Source organism: Drosophila nasuta, chromosome X (assembly GCF_023558535.2).
Source record: "Drosophila nasuta strain 15112-1781.00 chromosome X, ASM2355853v1, whole genome shotgun sequence".
Classification (NCBI taxonomy): domain Eukaryota; kingdom Metazoa; phylum Arthropoda; class Insecta; order Diptera; family Drosophilidae; genus Drosophila; species Drosophila nasuta.
The window spans coordinates 24,510,257-24,523,136 of NC_083459.1; the positions used below are offsets into that span (position 1 = coordinate 24,510,257).

Here is a 12,880-nt window from a genome sequence, read left to right on the forward strand (position 1 = left end):
TTATAGTCGAGTGTGCTAAACTCTGAGATACCGACTAATTTTTATGCTAAATATCGTATGGAATTTTATATATTTTTATAAAAGCAATTTGAGTTCTGAATGTAGTCATTATTATTAAGAATGACTTGATTATACAATTTCCAGGAATTCTGGTTTCTAACGATTCGAATTTTGATCAATTTTAAGAAGTCTTTCCTCCAACAACCTCAAATTTAAAATGCAGAAAGAGATGTTTCCAAATTCAATAAAATTCTAAAAGCCGTTGAATATATTTATTATGTGTAATTTTTCTTTTTGAAAGAAGCAAAAAAGTTTTACCAAAGTCTATAAAATTCGAAGATTCATAGAATTAACAAAATGAGTTTCAAGACCAACTTTGAAAATTCAAAAGAATTGTATGTATTTAGAATATATTCATTATATTCAACTTCTATTTTAAAAGGTAGAAAAAGCTATGACCAAATTCTATAAAATTCTAAAACACGTAGAATATACATATGTATATTTCTTTAATTTTTGTTTTAATATGTGGAAAATCGTGTGACAAATGCTCAAAAATTATAAAAGTCGTATAATATAAAAAAAAATAGAAAAAAAAGTGTGACTAAACTTCAAGAAATTTGACAAAATTTGTAGAAGTAAAAGAAGTTCTGAAGCAGCTTTGATAGCTATCTTTCTGTTAAACTTTGAGATTCTAATATTTTTGTACAAATGAATAAAGGGAATTGGAAAGGAATAAAATGTCATTTATGTTACACCCTTCTAGGTTAAACGCTGTGCCGGGTGTGTATAAAGGGCCAATGGGGAAAACTTGAAAAACTGAAAATACTGTAAAAGGAATTCAAATTGGCTTTTGTGGAAATGAAAATGGAAATGTAAAAGAATTGTATTCATAATAAAAATGCCGTCAAAAATGCCGAAACGAAAATGTTGAAGACACCATAAAAATGCGAAGCTGCCGTTTAATTGAGCTATTCAGATGCGATCGATGAATGCGTTTGAGTGTGAGTGTGAGTGTGAGTGTGAGTATGAGTGGTGTGAGTGTATTCATAAGTATGTGTATGTATCTAAGAGACAATTTGGGGAAACAGTGCAACGCGTTTTGTATCTTCTGTTGTGTGTTGCACATTAAAAAACAGCTCGACGGATGCTATTTATGGCAAATTCCTGAACCGCAGACATATTTTGTTGTTTTCAGATAGAACTCACGAACCATTTGGCAACTTGCGCATACAAGTGCATTCAAAAAGAGATAGACAGAGAGACAGTGAGAGAGAGGGAGCGAGTGTGTGTATTCGTATATTTTTATATCTTTATATGATGGGTATATATAAATATACTATCTCCAACCGGGAGCACTTTGAGTTTTATTTTCTGGCATTCTGTTTTTGTTGTTTTTCTTTTTGTTTTCGGGAGGAATGGCATCGAGGCATGTGTTGAAAATGAAAGCGAATTACAAATTGCAAAAGTGAATGCACACACAACGAATGTTGGCCGAAATTCGCAGGCGTCCAAAATAATTGCAAACAAAAATCGTCTGCGATTTAATTAACTTCAAATTTTTTAATAAATTTTATGTACAACTTTTAGACACACAGAATTGTAGAAGTATTTATAATTCCTGTAGAAGTTATTTAAGAAATATTTTAAAAGGCGAAAAGGCTGTCGAGTCTTAAATGCTTTGCTTGGAAATTTGGTATATTTTATACAATATGGTATATTTTCAAGGTATTAGTATATCGATAAACTAAATATAGTCTTAGGTATATCTTAGTATTATCCCATATAAATACTTTTGTTTTCAATCTAGTATATTTTATACTCTATAGTATGTTTTCAAGCTATTAGTATATCGATATACTAATTATAGCCTTAAGTAGATTTTATTATTATTTGGTATAAACGCTTTAGCTGATTGTTTGGTAAATTTTGTACTCTATGGTATATTTTCAATATACTAAATAGAGCCTTAGGTATATTTTAGTATTTTTGACAATCCGTTATATTTTGTACTCTGTATAATATTCTGCCTATTGTTTAAATTTTGTAGACACTTTTATACTAAACACTCGAAATCAACTGAGTTGCTAAGAAAAGTCGAAAAATTGTGCAAAAAAAGTTAACTTCTTGTCTGTTAAGATTTTATTAATATTGTACACGAAAAAAAGTTTGAACAATTTGCCGCAGAAAACAAATAAAGAAATCAATTACGAACACAGCTTCTTCTTGGAACTTTTCAATTCAATTGAAGCACACAACAAATGAAATTACCCCATTTGAACAACGAACAAAAAAAAATGAGGAAAATATTACCAAAAATACTTAATAGACACAACTTTGATATACGATATAAACAAATTTGTTTATTCAGAAAAACCAAATTACAGAAGCAGCAGCAAGAAAAAAGAAAAAAAGAAATATAAATGTATATCTATAAAAAAAGCAAAATACAATAACGGAATTGAAAATACTAAATGTCGAGGAGAAACGAAACGAGAAACGAGAAAATGGGAAAATAACATTTTGTTTTGATGGATGAATTGAAATATTTATATTTACTATATACATCGAGAGAGCAAGTGTTTGGATAAGACATATTGATGATGATGATCTATTGATTCTTAAGATTTCACTTTTAATATGTTTTCAGGCAAAATTCGAAAACAAACTGAAAGCAATATTTGCAAAGCTGTCGATTGATTGAAGTACTACAATATTGAATATTGCAAATGAATCAGAAAGGTGAATCAACAGAATGCGATGACTAAGGAGAAAACATATGGGGAAACTCCTTCGACATAATAAAAACATATTCTTTAGAACCGAAAAAGAAAATATGTTCAACTTGAAGCATATGGGAAACTCCTGCTAAAATAAAAACATATTCTTTAAAAGCGAAAAAGAAAATATCAATTCAACTTGAAGCTAAAAGCATTGTCTATCTTAATCAAGAATTAATTTAGGTAAAAATAAATGCGAGAGAAGCAAAATTGCGAAATGATATGCAAAAAAAGTTACGCGACAAGTTTATGGAAAACAGTGGAAATCATGTGGAAAAACTTGCAGCTGAAGTTGAAGATTCACTTAAGCAAAGTTGTCAAAGTTCTTCAGTTTTTTTTTTGTGTTCAAGAATTTAGTGGGGAATAATGCCTATAAGCATTATTTAAACGAAACTAATCTTCGAAGTTTTGATGCAAAGAGAGAGAGAGAGAGAGAGAAAGTCGACAAATGAAAGTTTACAATATTGATTTTATTTACTGTTACTGCGGCCAAACTCAGTGGAGAGTTGTGGGGGGAGGGTAAAGGGGAGGAGGCAAACGTATGCTTTGAATACATTGAGAGAGCGACTCTGGTGTTTGTAATAAGTATAATAATACAAATGCCACAATGCTATGCCATATAATCTGCAAATGTCTTTGTGTGCGAATGCGAGTGTGTGTGTGTGTTTGTGTGTGTGTCTGTGTGTGTGTTTGTGTTTGTTATCGCTTTGGTAATAAGCTAGCTTAAGCCAGCCAGGCACGGGCCAGGATCTGTGGCTGACACGAAAAGCTTTTTGTCCAGATTGCGACTGCTTGCCACTTGCCACTTGGCACCCATGAAAGCAGCTCTCTCACTCACTCTCACTCTCACTATCTCCCTCTCTCACACTCTCGCTTAATGCGTGTTGAGTGCGTTTTTATACCCGGTAACCACATGGCTTAGCATGGCATTATAAGTTATGAAAATGAAATGCAGTAAAACGCAGCTTAACGCATCTGCAATCCCATAAAAAAAATGCATCTTCATTTCCGTCCGTCTGTCTGTCTGTCTACTTATATAAATATCTTTAACGCTGAAACTGTTAAAGACATCAAAGAATAACTTAAAATTTTGTTATTATATGTTTTCCAAAAACATATAAAACTAAACCAAAGAAACTAAGAAATAATCCTAATCTGATTGAATAAAGATAAACATATGTATATATGTTATGTCTAGCCAAGTCCCATAGGAATAATGTAATATAAAAGTATCAGTATCTGTAAATAATCATAAAGTTAAATAAAATTGAAGAAACAAATTAAGGAATTTTTTGTGAGATTAAATAAGTTATAAAGAAACAAAAAGAAATGGAATGGAGTGAAATGAAATGGAATGGATTGAAATGAAATGGAATGATATGAAATTGAATGGAATTAAATTAAGTTAAGTGAAATAAAATGGAATGATATAAAATAGAGTAGAATTAAATGAAATGGAAAGAAATTAAATTTTTAAGAGACAAAATAAAATGAAATATAATGGGATGAAATGAAATGGTAAAAAATTAGATGGAATGAAATGATATGAAATGAAATGTAATGAAATGAAAGGAAATGAAACAAAAAGAAATACAATAAAATGAAATCGACTGAAATTATATGAAATTTAATTAAATGAAATATAATTGATTGAAATCAAACAAAATAAAATTAAATAAAATAAAATGGAATGAAATTATATGAAATGGAAAGAAATGAAGTGAAATAAAATGAAATGGAATCAATTGAAATAATACGAAATGGAAAGACATGAAGTTAATAAATTGAAATAAAAGAAAATTCGATGAAATGAAATGAAACAAAATAAGGAATTAAAAAATGAAAGGAATTAAAAAAATGAAATCAAATGAAACAAAACGAATTAAAATTAAATGAAATATATTCAATTTAAAGTAAATAAAATAAATTGAAATCAAACATATATAAATTTATAATTAAATAAAATGAAGTAAAAATATTTAAATAACTATAAAAAAAATCTAAATAGATAAGCAAATAATTCCAGTTGAATGCCGATAATTGCAGAGCTTCAATTAATGGCACACCCAAGATATGTTTGCACATATTTAAGTAAAAAGCGTCGCACAAATAGTTTTAATTCTTAATTAAATTGCACATTGCAGTTAATGCTATCCTTTTGTGTTAAAGATGTCTGTGCAATTATCAGCAGTAAGCTGCGAATAATAAATAATTAAAGTAACACTGCATTATGCTGCACATTACACACTGTGCATAATTTTGCGAATTTTCAGCAAGTGAACTTTGGATTTACCCTTTTGAATTTATGCATAACATTTCATAATATTTGTATGGAAGCTTTCATTATAAATATTATATTTTTTTAAATTTATAATAAATTTACTTTATTAATAAGCATTTTTAACTGTGATGCCAATTTAATATTAAAGATTCTTAGTATACACAATTAGATTCAATTCCTGGAAATTTGCTTGCAATCAGATAAAAATATCATAAGTAAGTTATTTAAGAAATACTTTCGTGTGGCGAAAAATACTTCTTTTGGCTTCACTTGCTTTGACTAACAATCTGGTATATTTTGCATACTATGGTATTTTTTTGAATGTAGTACTATATCAATATACCAAGTATAGCCTGCGGTACATTTTGTACTCTATGGTATATTAAAAATGTATAGCATTCGGTATATTTTACACTCTATGGTATATATTGAGTGCAGTACTATATAAATATACCAAGTATAGCGATTGATGTATTTTGTACTCTATGGTATATTAAAAATGTAGTGTTATACGGATATACCAAATATAGCATTCGGTATATTTTACACTCTACGGTATATTTTGAATGAAATACTGTATAAATATACCTAATATATCACTCAGTGTATTTTAGTATTTTTGTGGTATATTAATTCGGTATATTTTATGAATAATACTGCACTGTAGTGCTTTTATCATTTTTTTAGCCTTTGGAATAGTTTTAGTATATTTGCGGTATATGAATTTGGTGTATTTTGAAATTAATACCGCACCATTTTGCTTTTAATTAAAATGGCTGCCAGGTAGCTCACTGTCGGGCATACTCGACTTCTAGCTTCCTTATTTGGTAACAGTTAAAACGAGAATTTCAAATATCGAAAATTCATTGTCACATAACTTTAAATAATATTTTCATATTGTATTCTTAAATTTTGTACTAAGCTACGATAATGCTAAATAATACTTCTTGGATTATTTATTATTTCATTAAAAGTTTAAACGAGAATGAACTGTGTTAAATCGTTAAAAATAAGATAAATATTATAAATAATATTTTTAAAAAATCAATCTTCTAACACTTTTTCTAAATGCTTAGAGCATTTTATTTATAATTTTTTGTACTTAAGCTGTGTCTTTTGTTTGTTTTATTTTCCTGCATTCTTTAGCAAGTATGTCATAGTCGAGCATACCCGTCTGTACGCTCTTTCATTTCTTACATTTTTCTAACTGAGCTACGAAGATGCTATTATGAGGAGATTATTTATGAAAAGATAAAACGATCCTTGAGCTATTTATTTTTGGTTTTTTTTTTCTTTTTGCATTCTCTAACGCGTATGTCGCAGTCGAGCATACCCGCCTGCAGGCTTTGTTTTTTGTGGCTTGCGGTTAACGCTTGCATGCGCCAAACTTTTGCATAGCGCAGAAATGCCAATGCCCCAATGCACACACACGCAAAGTGTGATAATATATGTATGTGTGTGTGTGTGTGTGAGTGCAAGTGTGTGTGTGTGTGTGAGTGTGTTTATGCATACATACTCATGTGTATAACTCATTTAGTAAACGCGCTTGGCCCTTGCACTTAACACAGGCGACGCTGTTGCTGTTGTTGCTGCTGTTATGGCTGTTGTTGCTGTTGTAGCTGTTGTTGTTGTGCTCAAGTGTGTGTGCGGGTGTGTGTAGTAGGGTGTCCAAGGGTGTATAAGTATGTGTGTGTGTGTGTTTGCGGTACCCACTTTGTTAGTTTGCGGCGTCTGCTTGCAAGATTCGTTGTGGTTGCTGCTGTAGATGTTGCTGCTGTTGCTGCAATCGTTGTTGCTGTTGCTGCTGTTGTTGTGCCTCGTTCAGTAAGTAGCAATTGCTGCTGTCGTCTGCTTGTCAAAATCGGCAATATTTGGCACGCGGGTGTCACAAATGTTGCTGCTGCTGCTGCTGATGTAGATGTTGCTGTTGTTGCTGTTGTCGCTGCTGCTCGTGCATATTGCCATTGAAGCAAGAGCATGTGTAAGCAGCACATACAATATGCTATATACAGACAGATATATATATATGTGATATATCTACTGCAATTTCGTTATGTTGCTGCTGCTGCTGTCGATGTTGCTGTTATTACTTGCACATTTCTTTTGCACTTTTTGCACTGACTTTTGTTCAAAACAAGAAAAAAAAATTATAGATTTGTTATAGATATGTGTGGAGTGCATCTATAACTAGCGATGCGTTGCGTTGCGATGCGATGCGTTGCGTTGCGACGCGACAGACGACAGCGACATAGACGACGACGACAACGACGATGACGACGACAACGACACAAGACGACGACAACAACACGAAGTTGTAAATGTTGCTGGCGTTTTGTGTAATGTTTCTCTTTTTGATTGTTAAACAGTTTTGCAGTTTTATGTTTTATGTGTGTGTTTTCAAATTATTGTTTGTGCTGCTTTGGCTGCTGTTGCTGATGGCTGTTGCTGTTGCTGTGGCTGGCGGTGTGATGGATGTTGATGTTGCTGCCGCGCGGGCTTTGACAGCAGCAACAACAGAAGCGCATTGACTGCGCTCCACTCACACACACACACGCACACGCACACTCGCACACACACACGCACACGCACACACACACTCGCACGCACACTCGAACGCAGAGACAGGAATTGCCGTCCGTCTGTCCGTCCGTCCGGGCTTTGCACGGTGCTTTTGTGATGTTTCCGTTAGTGTTGTTTGTGCGATACTGACTCAATTTGTTGCTCGGCACCGCGTGTATACACGTAGCAACCAACCACGTCCACGGCAACCAACGACGACGACGACACTCTGCCTCTGCCTCTGTCAACGTCAACGTCAACGTCAGCGTCGTTGACTCGGGCAGCGCGCGCATTGTACGGTAAAACGCTTCGGTTTTTCGCTTCGGCTCCGGCAACACAGCTCCGTCTACGTTTACTTCTCCGTCTCCGTCTCCGGGTCGTTGCTGCTGCCCAATTCGCACTCGTCGTCGCACCCGAAAAAAACAAAAAAAAATAAAGAACTAAGGCAGCTAAACGAAGCATCGGCAGCGTTGAGTGCATGCCACAACAGCGGCAGCAACAGCAGCGGCAGCAACACTAGCAGTGGCAGAGTCGGGAGTCTCGCTGTCAGTCAAAGCAACGCGTCGTCGCTTGTCGTTTGCCCCCCTACCCCTTCCCCTACGATCCACCTCCCACCTCTTCCTCTTCCTCTTCCACTTCTACTTCCACCTACAGCACTCTGAAGCACATGCATGGTCCCCACAGTTCCGTTGCGTCACCACACTTCGAGTGGAGCAGCAGCAACAACAACAGGAACAACAACAGCGGGGCATGCAGTGTTGAGGTAGCTGCTCCTACTCTTACACGCAGCGAAATAGTCTACACGATTCCCAATAGAGTTGCTTGTTTATCATAATTGTAATTCACAATTCAACTCTAGATCATAATAATATCAATAAATTCGACTTTTCAATTGTTTTAGTTTCCTATTTCCTATATTAGTATCTTGGAATATTAGTATATTGGTATATTAGTGGTATATTGTCATATTAATATATTAGTATATTGATGATATATCAACTCTAGATCATAATAATATCAATAAATTCGACTTTTCAATTGTTTTAGTTTCCTATTTCCTATATTAGTATCTTGGAATATTAGTATATTGGTATATTAGTGGTATATTGTCATATTAATATATTAGTATATTGATGGTATATCAATTCTAGAACATAATAATATCAATAAATTCGACTTTTCAACTGTTTTAGTTTTCTTTTTCCTATATTAGTATCTTAGAATATTAGTATATTGGTATATTGGTATATTAGTATATTAATATATTAGTGGTATATTGTTATATTAGTATATTAGCATATTAGTATATTACTACTACTATTACTAAACAACTTTAGTAACATAAAAACACGTAATCCACTCTTTTTAACAATCTAAATTTCATTTATTTAAATCTTGATTTAAAAATAAACCTTCTTGGATCAATTTTGACATCAATTTTAATTCAAGATTTTATTATTGATTTTGGCACGTATTTTCTTGCTGTGTATGTTATTATATTATAATATTTACTATATCATTATATTGCTAATAATGCTAATAATTCTTAATCCTATATTCATATATTCCCAATTCAATTATATCCATTTCTTATATTTCCGTTTGCTCTATTCTTACTTCTTATATTTTTATACATCCAATATGCCTGATTCCTATAAGTACATACATACTATATATTTATTTATTTTCCTATTCTTTCCTACATTGCAATTTTCCTTTTTTCTACTTCTTTTATTCCTATATTTAAGTCTCCAATATTCCTACTTCCTATATTCATATTTCCTTTATTCATATTTCTTATGTTCATATTTTTCTATTTTCTTTATGCCTATTATCAACATTAAAATTTCCTTTTTTTATATTTCTTTGATTCCTATATGTCATATCCTGTATTTAAACTTCCAATAGTGTTATTTCCCATATTCATGTTTTTCTATTTCCTTTATTTCTTTTTCCTACATTTATATATTCCTAAATCCCTTATTTCTATTTCCTTTATTTCTTTTTCCTAAATTCATATATTCCTAAATCCCATATTCCTATTTCCTATATTCCTATCATATTTCCTATATCCATCTATATCGAATGCGACAATTCAGTAAATAGAAGTCCTTAAATGCATTTCTTTGGCTTGACTTTCCCCTCATATTTTTCTCTCAGTGTACTGCTTTAACAACAGCAGCTGCTTCTGCTGTTTGCCGCTGCCGCTGCTGCTGCTGCCGTTGCTGCTGCTGCTGCTGCTGGTATGTAATGATAAATTTATGGCTCGCTTTTTTATGCGAGGATGGCAGTTGGGTCACGGGGGTCGTGCGCTCCTGGCGCTAACGGCGCTGGTTGTTGATTGTTGATTGTTGTTTTTGGAATTTTCGCATTTCACATTCACATTGTTTTGTATGCGTTTTTTTTTTCGTTTCGTTTCTTTTTGTTCGACACCCGGCATTCAATAGAAAATAAGAGCATTATAGTGCACTGAGGGTGCACTTAAAGTAATCACATTCTCTTTTATATTGCAACTTTAATTCTGCATTCAGTGGAATTACTCTGTTGTTATACAGAACGATTTTCATTCAGTAAAGCAATAGCTAGTGTTTGGTAGTTAATCTCATCCGTCTGTCTGTCTGTCCAGGGACTAAAGATCTTCGATCTGTGGATTTATAAAAGCTACAGTCATTAAACTTTGCAACAATTCTCGATTAGGTATTTAGTAACATTGTTATACGTTTTTATTAATTTCATAGTACTTTATCTCATCCGTCTGTCTGTCTGTCCATGGACTAAAACTCTTCCATTTTTGCCTATATAACAGATACAATCATGAAATTTTGCATCAATACTTCTTTGAGTATTAGCTCACAATGTTAATAGATTTTTATTAATTTTATAGCAAGTATTTAGTACTTAATATTATTCGTTTGTCTGTCTGTCCATGGAATAAAGCGCTTTGATCTCTGGATTTATAAAAGCTACAACCATTAAATTTTGCAACAATACTTCTTGAAATATTTGCTTAAATTGTTCTACATTGTTGTTAATTTCATAGCTAGTATTTGGTAGTTAACCATATCTGTCTGTTTGTCTGTCCGTCGACTAAAGTTCTTCCATCACGTACCACTTAAACGTTACAATCATTACATTTTGCAATAATACTTGTTTAAGCATTAGCTAAAATTGTACCACATTTTTATTTATTTCAAAGCAAACTTGAAATTTAATTCAATTTTTTTGGCTAGCTAAAAAAAACCGCGTATCTTAAAGTCCAGCACACTCGATCATAATTTTGCTACATGTATTTTTTGTGTGTGCTTTTTTGTCGGTTGCCGCTCCAAACTGGCACGAGTCAACTTTTATCGCACAACAGCAACAACAAGAACAACAAGAACAACAAGAACAACAACAACACACGAACACACACTCGCAAGTGTGTGTGCTTACATTGATTTCGCTTTGTTTCTCTTTTCCACCGCCTGTTGTCGTGTAGCCTGTCTTTTGGCATTATGACAACGCTGATGATTATTGCAATAATACACAACAGCAGGTCCCGAGAAACGACGAGCAAAACACCAACAACAGCAACAGCAGAAGCAGCAAAAAAATAAATAAATAAACTAAAATAACTTTTATATTTATGCGAATTTAGGCTCAGGCTTTGCCCCAAAGCTTAGCCCTAAGTCTTCAACCACTCGCTCGCTGTACATAAAGAAATTGCTCACATGCTGCTCGCTGCTCGCTGTTCGCTGCTCGCTTTTCGCTTCTCACTACTTGCACTCGCATGAGTACACTTCATATGTTATATATGTACGTATATACAATGAATATGTATGCTTAACTTCAATGAGTTTTCAACACACAAACGCACACACACACACAATCCCTGGTACTTATTGATTAGCCCAGGAATTGGGCAAATAATTAGAAACAGCAAAACGTGAACCACTTAGATAAGGATAGTAATATAATTGAGTGGAGTGAGTTGCACAAATGGCAGTAGTTGATGAAATTTAATCAAAGAGAACTACTCGCAAATTGGAATAGAAATAGATGGTTGGAGAAATAGTAAATAGAATAGTAGTACAATTAATGGAAGTCGTATTAATCTCTAATCTGACTGACTGAACTATTAAAGTACAGCTTAAGTGGTAAGAGCTAAGAGGCTGCAACTTGTGCTTACTTATTTCTATTTTAAATTAAGCTAAGCCAGCTTTCATATACTTCTACCATTACTTAAGAGGCTGCGGATTTTCAGTTTACTTTAAGCTGAGGCACAAACCATATTTCGATCATTACTTCTCGAAGTCACAAACCAGTTTTTTTAGCTTAAGCGGTAAGAGCTAAGAGGCTGCAATTTTAACCTTACCACTTGTAGTGCTTACTAATTTCTTATTTTAAATTAAACTAAGACAGCTAGCATATATTTTAACTATTACTTCTCATAGTCACAAACAAATTTCTAGCTTAAAAGGTAAGAGCTAAGAGGCTGCATATTTAGAGTTTACTTTTGTGTGTATTTCTACGTTGAGTTCAGCTAAGACACAACTCATAGCATATATTTCATTTATTACTTCTCAAAGTGGTAAGAGCTGAGAGGCTTCAACTTTAACTACCTTTAGTGCTTTCTTAAAATTAAGCTAAGACATAAACAAAAACATATAGTATTATTTCAATAATTACTTTTCATAATCACAAGACAGTTGTGTAAGATCTAAGAGGCTGCATAATTGAAGTTTACTTTTTATATGTATTTCTTAGTTGAATTCAGCTAATAGCTGATCGATCGTTACTTTTCGAAGTAACAAACCAGTTAAAAAAAATAGTTAAAATTTGAAAAGTTTCAATATTCATTATAATAGTGTCAATATTTATATTTAATATAATTTTGGGAAAAGTGATTTAATAATATGTATAATAAAATACTAAAAAGCAAGCTACAATATTGTAAATTGTACAATAAATATTCGGAAATAAATTAATTTGTAGATGCCCCAAAAAGTATGCTACAATTGTTGTTGAGAAACCCTTTATAGTAGGTTACCAACCACAAAAGTGTAGAAACAACATGAATTGCGAAAGAAAGTTCATTGGCATCCCATGGAGCACTTCTTCAACTTTTGTGCTTAAGTAGTTTGAAATGTATGTGTGTGGGTGTGTGTGTGTTTTTGTGTGTCGGGGAATGTAACTCTGTTCTTTGAGTTGGACTTGAACCCGTTATTTGCCGGCACCCTTTTGTCGTAAGCATTTCCCAAACATTTAATCAAAATACTTG

General features: G+C 32.9%; 1 protein-coding gene across 22 annotated transcripts in view; it reads right to left on the bottom strand.

The window, feature by feature from the left end:
* LOC132797280 (small conductance calcium-activated potassium channel protein) overlaps positions 1-12,880 on the bottom strand; it is a 107,653-nt gene that overhangs the window by 90,017 nt on the left and 4,756 nt on the right. For 16 of the 22 annotated variants that reach the window (XM_060808937.1, XM_060808936.1, XM_060808935.1 and 13 more), the window contains exon 1: positions 6,775-7,765. The exons of 1 other annotated variant lie outside the window; for it this stretch is intronic. The gene's annotated coding sequence lies outside the window, so the exon portion shown is untranslated. Of the gene's footprint in view, positions 1-6,577; positions 6,720-6,774; positions 7,769-12,880 lie in introns of those variants that run through there. 5 more of the 22 variants (XM_060808921.1, XR_009633643.1, XR_009633644.1 and 2 more) reach the window with 5 other exon arrangements.